The sequence below is a fragment of the Lepus europaeus genome, chromosome 5 (genome assembly GCF_033115175.1).
Source record: "Lepus europaeus isolate LE1 chromosome 5, mLepTim1.pri, whole genome shotgun sequence".
NCBI classification, from domain to species: Eukaryota; Metazoa; Chordata; class Mammalia; order Lagomorpha; family Leporidae; genus Lepus; species Lepus europaeus.
The window spans coordinates 70,292,492-70,307,703 of NC_084831.1; the positions used below are offsets into that span (position 1 = coordinate 70,292,492).

The 15,212-nt window shown below is 43.7% G+C and overlaps 1 protein-coding gene across 3 annotated transcripts in view; it reads left to right on the forward strand.

Annotated features, from left to right (window-relative positions):
* Positions 1 to 15,212, forward strand: part of AK5 (adenylate kinase 5) — a 289,702-nt gene that overhangs the window by 229,475 nt on the left and 45,015 nt on the right. The window lies entirely within an intron of this gene.

Here is a 15,212-nt window from a genome sequence, read left to right on the forward strand (position 1 = left end):
CCACACAGCCAAGAGTAAAACGGGTCTTATTTTTTCTATGCCCAAATACAGTAAAACCCATTGATAAACTGGTTGTGGGCTTCAGTGCATTTGGGATTAATGAACATCTTCTGAGTACCTGCTGTGTTCCATGTTATCACATTCAAGCCCTACATTCGAGTGCTACAGGTTGGTGGTGTATCCCTAGTACAAACCCATGACATAGATGAGAAGACAGACTCAGTTGCGTTAAGAAATCTGTCCTTAGTGAATGAATGTGAGAGCCATATTTCCAGTTATCCTCATGGTAATAAATGGAACCAGTTGGGTAGCACTTAAAAATGCACAGAAGAGCATTTTAAAATACTTTTTAAAGCTTTTTCCTCTAATCTAAGTACATCAAAAAATTGATACACCCACCTGTACATTTTCCAGAAAATATCTATTTATATTCAGAAATAATGAAACGATCCACATCTCCTCAATGAGTGGGAAAAGAATGAGTTGTATTATGATAATTAATGGTAAAACTTGTCTACAAACTGTACTTTATACTTTGTGTGTCTGTGTGGGTGCAAATAGTTGAAATCTCTCCTTAGTAAAGAGTTGGTCTTCTGAAATAAAGTCAATTAAACATGAATCTTAATGGAAAATGAAACAGGAGAGGGAGTGGGAGGTGTGGCTGGGAGGGTGGGTATGGGGGGAAGAAACATTATATCCCTAAAAGCTGTACATATGAAAATTTGTATCCATTAAATAAAATCCTTCAAAAAAAGAACGGTTATCAGCACCATGCGTCCACTTCCTTGGAGATCCCTGAGTTACGTCTCCCTTGTGTCAGATAAGGAAACTGAGACCAAGGGAATTAAGAGGTGTAATCAAGATCATTCAACCAACTGGTGGCAGAGAGGGGCCCAGGGTTCATGGCCAGTTTCTCACCCCCAGTTCTCCCTGCTCCTCCACTCCGCTCTGTTGGTTGTTAACCTGAACTCACACTGTCTCACAGTCAGCTATCTGACAGATACGTGTGGAATATCAGACACTGCTGGGCAGTGAGCAGGATTCACAGACTTCCATCTTAGATGAAGAGAATAGTTCTTACATCACAAACCTTGAGTGTTTGGAAAGACACAAAGAGCTGACCCAGGAAATAGTCTGAGGCAAGCGTTTGGAGTAGAGTTAGCGATTGCTTTAGAGAGGGTGACCAGGAAGGCTTCCCTGAATAGGGAACGTTTAAGTAGAGAACAGAAGGAGAGACAGGCCAGGGACGGGGTCCTCGGGAAGCAGAGCAGGGCAGAGGCAGGTCAGGGAGAGCAGCAGGTCTCAGACAGAGAATGCCCGAGCCCCACCTTGCTTCTTCCTCATCTGCTTGCCTCGAGTTGATCTTAACTTTGGAAACTGAAATGTTTTACATTCTTTTCAGAAAGAAAAAATATATTATTTATATCCCTGGCTGATGAGAAACTCAGCATCATAATGTCAAAGGAAAGTCAGCCTGCCATGGATTACGAAAATTCCCTTTTCCACATATTTTTTAATCAATTTACTTGGCAACCAGACTACATACAATGTATTATATATGTCTGCACAGCTTCAGAAAAGGAGAGCTCCTTTAAAGTTGACATCAAGGAGTTCAAAGAAGGAGCCCCTTATTATCATGAGGAATCTGTGTTCTTAATAACACCGTCCAAAAAAGCTTTTAAAAATAGTACAGCATGTTCCATATTTTTTTTTCACTATCTCTACCAGTAATATCCTTTTAATTCTGGCCATTGTTAAGCATGCCCAGCCGAATGTTAACTGTATTTCCAAATGTGGCTTCAGTCTGTCTGGGCGTAACTAATGACTTCTACTCACCTGCTGGTAAGTCCTGTGCCCTCCAGGAGGTCAGATCATATGATGTTAAACCTAGGACAATTAGACAAAGCTTGAGACCCCTGAGAGTACACAGATCCGACTCAGAGCTGCTGCTCTGAGCAAAAGGTGTTCTTGTGAATTTAGCCAAAGTCTCCTGCATTTCACTACTGTAGTAAAAAGGATTGTATGTCACCTATGGACTGCACAAGGTACGAAGCCATTGTGAATATGTGAGGAAGCCCTTTTTTTGTTTGTTTTTTGGTTTTTGTTTTTATTTATTTTTGACAGGCAGAGTGGACAGTGAGAGAGAGAGAGAGAGAGAGAGAAAGGTCACCCTCCAATGGCCACCACAGCTGGCGCGCTGCGGCCAGCGCACCGCACTGATCCGATGGCAGGAGCCAGGCGCTTCTCCTGGTCTCCCATGGGGTGCAGAGCCCAAGCACTTGGGCCATCCTCCACTGCTCTCCTGGGTCATAGCAGAGAGCTGGCCTGGAAGAGGGGCAACCGGGATAGAATCCGGTGCCCCGACCGGGACTAGAACCCTGTGTGCCAGCGCCGCTAGGCAGAGGATTAGCCTATTGAGCCGCGGTGCCGGCGGTGGAAGCCCTTTTAAAATCTGTATAAAATGAATTGTATACGGGGATAATTAGATTTACATCAGGAGGGATATCTGGACTCGGTGATGGCCATTGCACTGATTGGACTTCACTCACTCAATCACCTCACTCAGCTTCCTCTGCCACCACGTCTGACAAACCAATATGGCTGAGATGGAGAAATCTGGCAAGTTGAAACTGAAGAATACAGAAACACAAGAGAAAAAAATCCACTTCCTTCAAAAGAAACAATTGAACAAAAGAAGCAAGCAGGTGAATCGTAATGAGGCATGCGCTGCCAGTATGCACTGCACATTCCATAAGCATTGCCTTCTTATTTTACTTCTTTCAGCTGTTTAACTTTGTCAGACGCAGAGGGGTTGGGTCATGTATAAAGACTGTGCAGCGCCTTTCACATCAAAGAATGGAAAACTACTGACCACGAAGTCCACGCCTGCCTCCCCCATCTCCCTTCTGTCTGGCAGGGAAGGAAAAGAATGTACGTGTTGGTGAAGGAAGAAGCTGGGGGGAAGACGGTGAAATCTGGAGGAAAATCCAAGCTGGTCCAAGGTGTCCTGCAGGCTGTCAAACGCGGTTTAATCAGAGGGCCTTTTTTTCGTTGTTGTTCAAATTATTGGAATGCATGATTTTTTAAAAGATGCAAATAAAGTTTTAAAACCTGGGGGAAAAATAGAGGGATATCTAATGGGGGTAGAGGGAAAAGGTAGCACAAAATACTGGTTAAACATATAATTAGCACAACTTTTACAGTGGCATTCCTAACAAGATGAGAAGTGCTAGAGCAAAAAAAAAAAAAAAATTGGTTTTTAAACAGTGACTGGCGTCCTGATCCACAGCCCAAGAGACGTGGCAGACTGCTATGACTTTTGGTTCCTGGTTCAGCCGACAGCACTGGGCGAATGTGTGACCCAGTGTGTATTCTCTGTGAGGAGAAGAGATCCCTCTTTAAAAATCCGAACACTTCCAGTTGTGATCTTTTCCATGGCTAAGCCTCCTGCCAGTCTCAACCCATGTTCCCATTCTTGTTTTCGGTCCAGTGGATATTCATGGAATGTCCGTTAGAACATGGGAGGCCGGCGCCGCGGCTCACTAGGCTAATCCTCCGCCTTGCGGCGCCGGCACACTGGGTTCTAGTCCCGGTTGGGGCACCGATCCTGTCCCGGTTGCCCCTCTTCCAGGCCAGCTCTCTGCTGTGGCCAGGGAGTGCAGTGGAGGATGGCCCAAGTGCTTGGGCCCTGCACCCCATGGGAGACCAGGATAAGCACCTGGCTCCTGGCTTCGGATCAGCGCGGTGCGCCGGCCGCAGCGCGCCTACCGCGGCAGCCATTGGAGGGTGAACCAACAGCAAAAAGGAAGACCTTTCTCTCTGTCTCCCTCTAGTGTCCACTCTGTCCAAAAAAAAAATACTGGTTAAACATATAATGAGCACAACTGTTACAGTGGCATTCCTGATGAGATGAGAAGTGCTAGAGCAAAAAAATGGTTTTTAAACAGTGACTGGCGTCCTGATCCACAGCCCATGAGACGTGGCAGACTGCTATGACTTTTGGTTCCTGGTTCAGCCCACAGCACTGGGCGAATGTGTGACCCAGTGTGTATTCTCTGTGAGGAGGAGAAGAGACCCCTCTTTCAAAATCCGAACACTTCCAGTTGTGATCTTTTCCATGGCTAAGCCTCCTGCCAGTCTCAACCCATGTTCCCATTCTTCTTGTTTTCGGTCCAGTGGATATTCACGGAATGTCCGTTAGAACATGGGAAATCCAGAGCTGACGGGAGAGCTGCAGTCTCTTTTGTGGCCTTGGCAATGGTCACTGGTACTTTTCCAAAGAGGGACATGAATGTCCAAAGCAGTGGTACTAGGTGTCACTAGGACATGAACACCTGCTCAGGAGTCTTAAGGGGTGGAGCCCGCACAGCGGAGTGTAGGAGAACTTTAGGCCACACTCTACCCAAGCCTGAACCAGCCCTAGATATTCATCTGACAGTGCTGGGTCAACATAATTTCCTCTAAATCAAGTCGAGATTCCTCCTTCATCCCATCAAGTTTTTCCTGTCCTGTTTTAGGGAGGGGCACACATGGCCAGAGACCTGCTTACTTCTCTTACTCCTTTAATTTTCACCCCAGAATATATGCTGCTCTGATTTTTGAAACGAATGTTGAGGAATTGTGGGGCTGGCAGCCTGAAGGGTTTGCAGGGCCAGCCAGCAGGGTAGAACATTCAGGTTGCAGAGGTTAAAGTCTGCAAAGAGGGAAGAAGGCTGTGTTGAGAAAGGGGAGGATAGTCAGGAATCCCTAGGAACTTTTGAATTGAAGCAGCCTCCTAGGATGCCTCCCTCAAACAGTGTGTCTGCTCTTCACTCTGAAAAACGAAGGCCTTAGTTATAAATACCTCCTTAGCAGATGGCAGCCTGGTATTTTGGGGCTGCGTTACTGCAGGTCAGTCTGAAGCTTAGAAAAATATTCAGCATGTCATAGATCCACCCATGGCTGTTTTGATGAGTTTTAATAAACAGGAGTCCATTGATTTTCAAGGAACAAGGATGGTTCTGACTGTCAGAGCAAATGATCGAATTTTTACTTTGCAGATTGTTGTCTTGGCATCTGCCAGAACCACAGTGGGGCTGGAATGTTAGCCAGAGCCTAAGCTGACATTTTCACTGTTATTCTTAAGGCAAAATTGGTATTCCTAACACACTATTCCCCTGTTTTAAAGTATCTTTCAGTCCACTTTTGTCCACAGAAAGATTCAGACTCCTTCCAACTGGCCGTCAAGGCTGTCTTCTGACTGGCCCCCATGTGTCCACTTCCCACTACACCCTCATGTCAGTCTTGGGCTCCAGCCCCACCAATATCCCTATTAGCTCTTTTTTTTTTTTTGACAGGCAGAGTGGATAGTGAGAGAGAGAGATAGGTCTTCCTTTTTGCCGTTGGTTCACCCTCCAATGGCCGCTGCTGCTGGCGCATCGCGCTGATCCGAAGCCAGGAGCCAGGTGCTTCTCCTGGTCTCCCATGCGGGTGCAGGGCCCAAGCACTTGGGCCATCCTCCACTGCCTTCCCGGGCCATAGCAAAGAGCTGGGCTGGAAGAGGGGCAACCGGGATAGAATCCGGCACCCCAACCGGGACTAGAACCCGGTGTGCCAGCACCGCAAGGCAGAGGATTAGCCTGTTAAGCCACAGCGCCGGCCTCCCCTATTAGCTCTTGAACTTCTTTTGCCAGTCTCTCACTTGAAATATCTTCTTTCCTATCTAATCATGCCCCAAGGTCAGGTGTAAGTTCTTCTCCCTAAAAGTCTTTTCTAATCACCAACCTTCATTCTCTGGGACCCTTCATCCCTGGTGTCTGTGTCACTCACTTGAATAACCCATAATGACCAGAACAAAAAGTATTTGTTGGGATAATTAATTCTTTAAAAAAGCAGTGTGGTCTGTTTCCATAACAACTGAAATAGCAATGGGAATTCCTAGACTGGAACTAACGGAAGATGTTTTGCTGATGTGGCTGCTTCTTGCGTGAGGGTTTTCAGGTTAATCATGAGCCTAATCAGTTGCTGCTTTCTCCATGTTGCTGCTACCCATTCATGGAGAACAAGCAGCAGCAACTTTTTCCCTTAACCTGCTGTTGTTTCTTGCTCATTTCTTAAGGCAGTAGTTGTAAGTAGGAGCAGGTGATAGCACCAACCACCATCTGAGTGGAAAAAGCATCCAGGGCAAGGGGGCCCTGCACCAAAGGAATGAACATAATTGGCCTTGAATATTATGTGACTGTCATCTCTGTGTTCATGAAGGAAGCAGCTCAGTGACTGATTATAGAGAAATAGCTTTCAAACGACAAAGCAGCAATCCGGAAGGTAGGGCCAGATGATCAAAAGGATTGATTGTAAAGGTCCGATGGGCTTGGGTTGTTCACAGACAAGATGTAAGAACTGGTGCTGATGTGTAAGACTGGGATTCCATCATTGCTAGAAACAAGAAAGAATTTGGAAAATGTAAAACTATCCTATAAAGAGCCTCATTATGTCCCACTAACAGGCTCCTGCAGCTTTTCACAGCCCTTTCTGGTACATTTATTTCCTCTTTTCTTTCTTTCTTTTGTCGTTTTCTCTCTTTATCATCATCTTGCTATTATCCCATCTATTTTGATTTCTTTTTGCTGTCTCCATTTTTCATTGCCTGCCTATGCCCCAAAGGTGACATTACCTGAATTCCCATTAATGCACATCCAAAGCCTTGATAGAAGTGCTTTAACTTAGAAAACACTTGTGGCTTTTCAGGTGAGGTGTGATGTTAATGGTGTAATGATCAAGATATCATTAATGGCCAAAGCTTTCATATGTCAGGGACACAGATGGCCATTGGAACCATGATAAACTGCTTTTAAGTGGTGAGCTATGGGAGGCATTTTAGAAATATTTTGTGTTATCCTGTGCATTTTAATCACTGCAGAAATAATACTGTTTATTTTCCTGAACTGGAGAAATGAGAATTTGTACTTAAATTTCAGTATTTCAGTACTAGTAATTATTTCATTATAAATCTGTTGTCATTTCATCACTGCAATACTATAAAGAATTATGGATTAATTCTTTGAAGTATCTACTTGGAGCTCAGTATGAACAGTTTTGATGGAATTAACTAAATTTATTTGATTGGGTTTAAGATGGGTGGGAGAGTCTGGTTGTTTTAATTCGATGTAGCTGTGATAGAAGCCAACTTATCAAGCACTTAACACTAGGCACTATCTAAAGCCTTTTATAATGGTATCTTAATGAATGCTTGCACCAGCATTTGGAGTAAGTACCATTGTCATCCTCACTTTTCAAGTAAGACATTAGAGAGTTAAAGAATCTGCTTGTAAGTGATGGATCTAGGTTTGAAAGGTTGGATTTTCACATTGACCACAAGTGCTGCTAGTGGTTTTTCTTGAAGTGACAGATTTTATTTATTTTCAAGAAAATGCCTACCAGATCCTCAAGTCTGAAAAGCCACAGTTTGTCTGTTAGATGGTCTTTCAGGAAATAGAAGTGGTGTTTAATTTGAAAGCAACTAGTTCAGCAACTCAAACAATCCCACAATCACTGCTCCTCAAGGAAACCATTATTCCTAGGTGTGCTGAAGTGCCTCGTATGTAATTCCCACTTTGTCACATAAACTATTAAAATGAATATGTACCTAAGATCAAAATTAAGTAAAATTATTCTTTTTCACTGTTCCATCAAAGATGTTCTCAAGTAATTTAGCATTTTGTTTTTCTACTTCCTTCTGTTACTGCAAGTACATAGTAGTGAAGAATTAATACAGTGGCCAGTACAGTATAGAATAACAGCAGCATGAAATGCCACTGAGAGCTGCCAACATTTGATGCCAATAATTTAATGTCATTGGACGCCGTGGCCTTGATTCACCACAGTTTTACAAGCATTGCTTCTGCAGTGCCCATGAAAGCAAATAATGGTAGTGTCATAATGAAAACCCAGAATCTGTGGATCACACTTTGGGAACTACCACCCTGAGATTAATTAGTATGGGAAGTGTTGAGTAGGTATATGGGACAGAGAGAAACCTCAGACTTAGCATCTTAGAGGGAAGAAGTTGCTTGTGCCTTATTTTTTATTTGTCTTTTAAGAAGCAAGTAGCCTCACAGATGCGAGGGTGGGGTCAGGATAATGGGGTGCATCTACTGAAAACCCCTGTCTGAGCTCCGGGAGGCCTGGAAGTTCTGAATGTCTCTGTGCACAGTGGTCCAGGGGATGCCTGCAAAAGAAGCCTGTTGGTGTGTCAGCAGAGGGCAGAGAGCAATGGATCATGACAAGCTGGAGCAGGGACTGGAGAGAAGGTAGAAGGATCCACCCAGGGGATCCAGGGCATCAGGAAGAACCAAAATTCAAGGAAGGGCAAAAAATTCATTCATAACCCTGACACAAAGACTGAGCTTTGTACTGGACCATTTATTAGAAATCTCTTGAGTTGGGCTAAGAAAACCCAGATGAGACTTGAGTTTCCACTGTAATATGACACCAGGCAACTGAGGAGCTAGGCTGGTGTGTTAATTGTAGCTGTGAATTTGACCAGGTTAAGGGATACCCAGGTAGCCAGCAATGCATTGTTTCTGGACATGTCTATGAGGTTGTTTCCACAAGAGATTGACATTTGAATCAGTAGTCTGTGTAAAAAGATCTGTCCTGACAAATGTTGCAGGTACTACTCAATCTGTTGAGGACCCAGATAGAACCAAAAGGCAGAGGAAAAATGGATTCTCTCTCTGCTTTTGCAACTGGGTCATCTGTTTGCTTCTGCAACTGGGTCATCTGTTTTCTCCTCGCTTTGGACATCAGAATCCATGTTAGTTCTTGAGCTTAAGATTCCAGAACATATACCAGTAGCCTTCCAGGTTCTCAGGTTTGGACTCAGATGGAGCTCTGTCTTCAGCCTCCCTATCCTCCAGCGTGAGGTGCCTGTTGTGGGACTCCTTGACCTCCATAAGGGTGTGAGCCAAGTCCCATAACAAATCTGCTTTCATATATCTCTGGAAGAGATTTCTCTGGGGAAACCCTGGCTGATACAGCTGGGTTCGTATAGAAAAACAACTTTCCATGTGACGCCCAAGGCTCTGACCCAGCCTGAACGAAGCATTGTCCCTTCTTGATGCACAGACATGCAGTCCCACAGCTCCTTCTCCCTGTGAGGGTGCACATGCTAAAGGACCCCTTTCACATTTTCCCAAGCTCAACACCTATAGTTTCAGAGTCCAGGCCATTCAAGATAGAAGAATAAAGGAAGAGAGTCACTGAACTACTTTCCAAGGCAGCCTCAATGAAATGTGTTTCTACTGTTGAGAGAATGTGAACACTGTGTGAACCTCCTTAATTATATAAACCTCCTCCCTGCAAAAAGCCTCAAAGTAATGTTGAACTAGAATCAACACTTTATCATTTAATCAAACCAAATTAATAAACCTTTATCAAGGGCTGACTATGCTCAGAGAATTGTTAATTCAAAGAGACATCAAAGATTTCTTGGAACACTACATGACACGCAGAAGTTTGTTTTTGTTTTTGCTTTTCATGTTTTTAATTATTTCTTTTAAGAAAGGAATGTTTCTGAATTAATTAAAGGTCATCCAGAAAGGCAAGTACTGCTACAAATAAATGAGTGCTTTGGCGAGTTTACCAGGTACAGTGAGTGCAACCTTCACATTCATTGAGTACCTACCAATTGATTGATATCTTTTTGGAAGCACTGTTAACTCATCATCTGAGCCACCTGATGAAGTTGTAGGTATTCAGCCTGTTCGGCAGAGGTTAAAGATACTCAAGGAAATGGCAAGTGTTTCTTGTCTGTCTTCCCCTGCTGATAAGCAATTGAGTGAAGGCTACATCTCCAGGCCATACTCACCAAGAGCCTGTGCTTGTCCCAAGACACACTGAGATGGATCAGTGGATACTGGCAGATGCTATAGACTCTAGGAGGACCTAGCACTGAAGAAGGGACTACCCAATATCTTGCATTTGTATCCAAATTCTGTGTGCCCTTGAGCCAATCCTTTACTCTGTCTCTGAAGTTCTTTTAAAATGGCCAAATAGTATTTGTTCTCTCTCCACACCAAATTTGAGCAGCCAGTAAGTTAAAACTATTCTCTTAATTGTAAACTCATTCAACACATGCATAGACCAAGGAAGGAGAGAGTAAAGGCAATTGTGTACATTGACATCTCCATCCTCTAGTCCCCAAATATTCATTTTAATTACTTAATAACAACATTCAAACTAACATATGCTAGTGACTTAGTGTGTTGTCTTTATACATATTAAAGGCAGCACTGATCATTAGTACTTGTGCTTTCCCCATTTTACAGATGAAGAAAGTGAGGCTCATAAGGGTTAGTAACCTTCCCAAGGTTACATGGTTTGTAAGTAGCAGAGTTGGGACTCAGACCCAAGATTCCCAGACTTCAAAATCCATGCTGTAAAGTGTCTGTAGATATGCAAGAGAAGAGGTCACTGGTGAGAGGGCAATGGGTGAGAGGAGTTTGCCATAATTATTAGAATGAGTGCTTGAATTTTTTTTTAAATATTTATTTATTTGAAAGACAGAATTATAGAGAAAGAGGAAGAGGCAGAGTGAGAGCAATTTTCCATATGCTGATTCATTCCTCAAATGGCCATTCCTCTGGGCTGGACCAGACTGAAGTCAGGAGCCAGGAACTTCTTCCTGGTCTCTCATGTGGGTACAGGAACCCAAGCACTTGGGCCATTCTCTGCTGCTTTTCCAGGCACAGTAGTGTGGAGCTAGATCAGAAGTGGAGCAGCCGGGACTCAAACCGGCACCCATAGGGGATGCCGGCACCACAGTCGGCTACTCTACCTGCTCACCACAACACTGGCCCCCGGTGCTTCAATTTTGTATTTTACCTTGTTCCTATATATCTAGCTATGGATGTCCGAAAACAAAAACAAAATAAGAGATCCAGTGAACATTAATGAGGCAGCTCTGTGAGCACCCCGGCCATGATTCTCCCAATTATGTGAAATTCCATTTTAACTTCAAAAAGGAAAAAATTGGATCCATAAAAGCACCCTGAACTATAACTGACCTTCCCTACAAAGCACATGATTTCAGGATGTATACTGTATCTTTTACTATAAAGTCATATCATGGCTACCTCTTTTTTGAGCTTTGCCAAAACTATGTCATAAGACCAAGGGCAACCATGAGCAAGTATCTGAGAATGTGATGCTGGGTAGATCTGAGGGAACCTGGTCATTCTGAGACTTTCTTTGTGGGCTGCATGGGTTTCCTCAACTACATGTTTATCTCAATAGCTTAGTGTGGAGGTAGAATAAAAAATAGTCTAAATTTGTATTCCTTGAAAAATAAATTAATTAACTAATTTTAAAAGAGACCATGAAAAGACAAAAAAAAAAATCTGTATGCATGAGATACATGGCATTTGTTCCATATATATAAATAAAAAATTTAGAAAATTAAAAAAATTAGTCTAGACCATATAGACTTAAAGGGAAGTGCTTAACCTCTTCTAATGGCAAATATATTCTCTCTCTGCTATAGTAAATTCTTCATTGAGTATTTGTGGCTGTGGATGAATTTCATTAATCCATTTGCTACGTTTATTGAGTTTCTCCTATTTATCAATGAAGTGATAGGCCTGAGCATGTGAAGATGAAAGGCAAGGCTGTGTGATCTCCAGAAGTTCATGTTGCAAGAAGGGAACAAACAGCACAGCATGGGATGTGCGCTGGCAGAGGTGCAATGGTGGACTGGAGTTGAATGGGGAACTCAGAGTTGAGCCTGAGGAAGAAAAGGAATTGGCCAGGTGCTAGTGGGAGCTGGGTGGAGCTGCTGAGGCAAGCTCTGAGACTGCCGCTCATCCCTACATCTGTTGTTGAGAAAGGAAGAGACTGCTCAGCGGTGAGAAACCTGGCCAAGGCCAGCAGCAGGCTCCTGTAGTCTTCCGTGGGCATGCCTTCCACCAACCATTTCCCTGATGGCAATGATGGACTGATGATCGAAGGGTGTTAGTTACTAAACCCACTAGGTGACACAGACCATGCTCTTGTTTATTTTTTGGTGGTTGCTGCTTGTCTCTATAGTACTTATCATTGACCTGGCCCTTGGGAGTTATTCAATGAATGAATGGAACACAATGGAAGTTGATGAGAACTCAGATAATGTTACCAGCCCCCACATTCTCCAATCTCAGTAATGGTAAACAAATACTCATTGTTAGAAGAAAATATACTGGGGCCAGAGTTGTGGCACAGATTAATCCTTGGCCTGCAACGCTGGCATCCCATATGAGCGCTGATTCTAGTCTCGGCTGCTCCACTTCTGATCCAGCTCTGTGCTATAGCCTGAAAAAGCAGTGGAAGATGTTCCGAGTGCTTGGACCCCTGCACCTGCATGGGAGACCCAGACGAAGCTCCTGGCTTCAGGCTTCGGATTGGCTCAACTCCAGCTGTTGTGACCATTTAAGGAGTGAACCAGTGAACAGAAGACCTTTCTGTCAGTTTCTCCCTCTCAATGTCTGTAACTCTACCTCTCTACCTTTCAAATAAATAAATAAAATCTTAAAAAAAAAAAAGAAGAAGTAAATGTATTAACCTGTCTTCCACTAAAAACCATCTCAGTGCCTCAATGACAAGAGCAGAGATTTGAGGTAAAACTGTAAGGCGTGGCCAGTTTTAAGAACTGACCATAACTAAGAGACGCTTCCTTTGGGTAGGTCCCTAAAGATCAGTAAGGAGTCCTTATAAAGTCTTTGTGGCCTCTTCCCAAAAAAAAGGCAAAGAAAGATATGAAATTTGGTAAATTTTGCTGAGTAATACAGCAGTACCTGGCCTCTGTATCAGAACTGACACAGTATGTAACTGACACAGACATGAAGTTCAAGTACAAAAGAAATAGCTAGCAAGCAATAATTTTGGTGACATTCACGATGAATGTCAAAGAACATCCATCATCCATCAAAGAACAGCATGTGGACTGTAGTTGATGTGTTGTTCAAGCGTCTCTAAAGCCCAGAGGAGCAAGGGAGCAAGGGCTGGATTTTGTTCCACTACTGTGCTAAATACTGTGGGGAGTGTTTCTTTTTTTTAAGGTCCCCACCCTTCAATGACTTAGTAATCTGATGAAGCTCGAATTCATGCTTAAGTTAACCTCAGAGACAGTGCAAGGCAACTTGGTGAGTTTCCCAGCAATTGCAGAACAAAGAAAGTCATGGTCAGGAGTCTCTTCCTGGAGAAGCTGAGAATTGAGGGGGCCTCTGAGACAAGATGAGATCCCTAAGTTTGAGAGGGGCCTCTTGTGGCCTAGGAATAGGAAGGAGATGGTCTGAATTATGGAAGCCTTAGAGGCAGAGGAATGAGATGAATGTGATCTTGACCAAGGACCAGTCCAGGCCTGTGAACAGGACAAGCGAAGAAGCACAGATGGGAGAAAAAAAATTCATGCCTTCAATGAATTCTCCCATGTACACCTTATGTTTACCCTTCTAACTTTATGATTTTTTTAAAGATTTATTTATTTATTTGTTTGAAAGGCAGAGTTACACAGAAAGAGATGGAGAGGCAGAGAGAGAGAGAGGTCTTCCACCCACTGGTTCACTCCCTAATTGGCTGCAATGGCCAGAGCTGAGCTGATCCAGACCCAGAAGCTGGGAGTTTCTTCCAGGTCTCCCACGCGGGTACAGGGGCCCAAGGACTTGGCCATCTTCCACTGCTTTCCCAGTCCATAGCAGAGAGCTGGATCAGAAGTGGAGCAGCCGAGACTAGAATCAGTGCCCATATGGGATGCCGGTACTGCAGGCATTGGCTTTACCTGCTACACCATAGCACCGGCCCCTGGATTTTTATTTTATTCCAAAGTTAGAGTTGCAGAGAGAGAATAGGAGACATAAAAAGAGATCTTCATTCTCTGGTTCACTTCCTAAATGGCGGCAATGGCCATGGCTGGACCAGGCCAAAGCCAGGAGCCAGGAGTCAGGAGCTTCATCCAGGACTCCCACATGGGTGGCAGGAGCCCAAGTTCTTGGGCCATCTTCTGCCCTCTTCCCAGGTCATTAGCAGGGAAGTGGATCAGAAATGAAGTACAAGGACAGAAACCAGCACCCATAGTGGATGCCAATATACTTTCCAATAAAAATAGGGAGGAAAGTGCAGACGTGGAAAATGTTTGCACCTGAAGCAACTCAGGCCAAATAAAAATAACTCATTGGAGCCCTTGTTTTCAATTCCTCTCCCAAGAGGGACAAATCCTGAAAACAGGGTTAACCCCAGCACTGCAGAGCAACACTGATAGCAGAGGGAGGGTCCGTTTTCCTCTCTCCTCTTTGGCAAAAACACAGAACACAGAGAGAGGTCAGTCTAGCTTAATTCCCCAACAATTCAGGAAATTCTCCCTCCCAGTTGGAGCATCACTGATAGACAGTCATCCAGTCTTGATTTTATCGCCTCAAATGGCAGGGTATTCACTACCTTATGAATAATGAAATAACCAATAACAGCTGGTCCTATTTAGAGTCTAAATCCAAATTTTGTTTGGCTGGAAGTTTTTAAAAACTAACAGTGGCAAAACAAGGTAGAAATGTGTCTTTCATGTAAAATTCTGAGTACATGAATACAGGTAGTCATAGGATTGGTATGACATGCTGAGGTCCCAGACACCCAGATTCCCTCGATTTTCTTGCCTCTCTGTATGACCTCTCCAAAGTCATCTTATGTCTCAAGTAGCTGCTAGAGATCCAGCCATTATGTCCTAAGTACATTAAAGAGGAAATGGAGCAAAAGCACCTCTTTCTTCCATTGAAGTATGCTTTCTGGATGTTGCACCATTTTTGCTTATATCCCATTGGTTAGAAATACACTTTCACCTGCAAGGGATGCTGGTAAATGTAGTCCATATTCCAGGTAGCCATCTGCTTGCTTAAAATTCATGAGGTTTAATCATTTAGAAAGGAGGAAATAGATATCTTTCTACAATAGAATCTACTGCAAGCCTCCTCCTGACAGCACAGGATGTGGGATCTGACTTTTTAAAGTTTTGGTTTTTTTTGTCTTCCCTGGTAGGATTGAGATTAAAAAAAAAAAAAAATAGAAGGAAGATGCTCATCTGTGGCATGGGTGCTGCCAGCAGTGTCCAGGGCAGCAGTCACTTTGAACTGAGCCTCCCAGAGGCCTACAGTCCACTCTCAAAGGCTGAACAAAGCACATGTGCAGAGGCTGCAGCCCTGCTTCTGAAATGC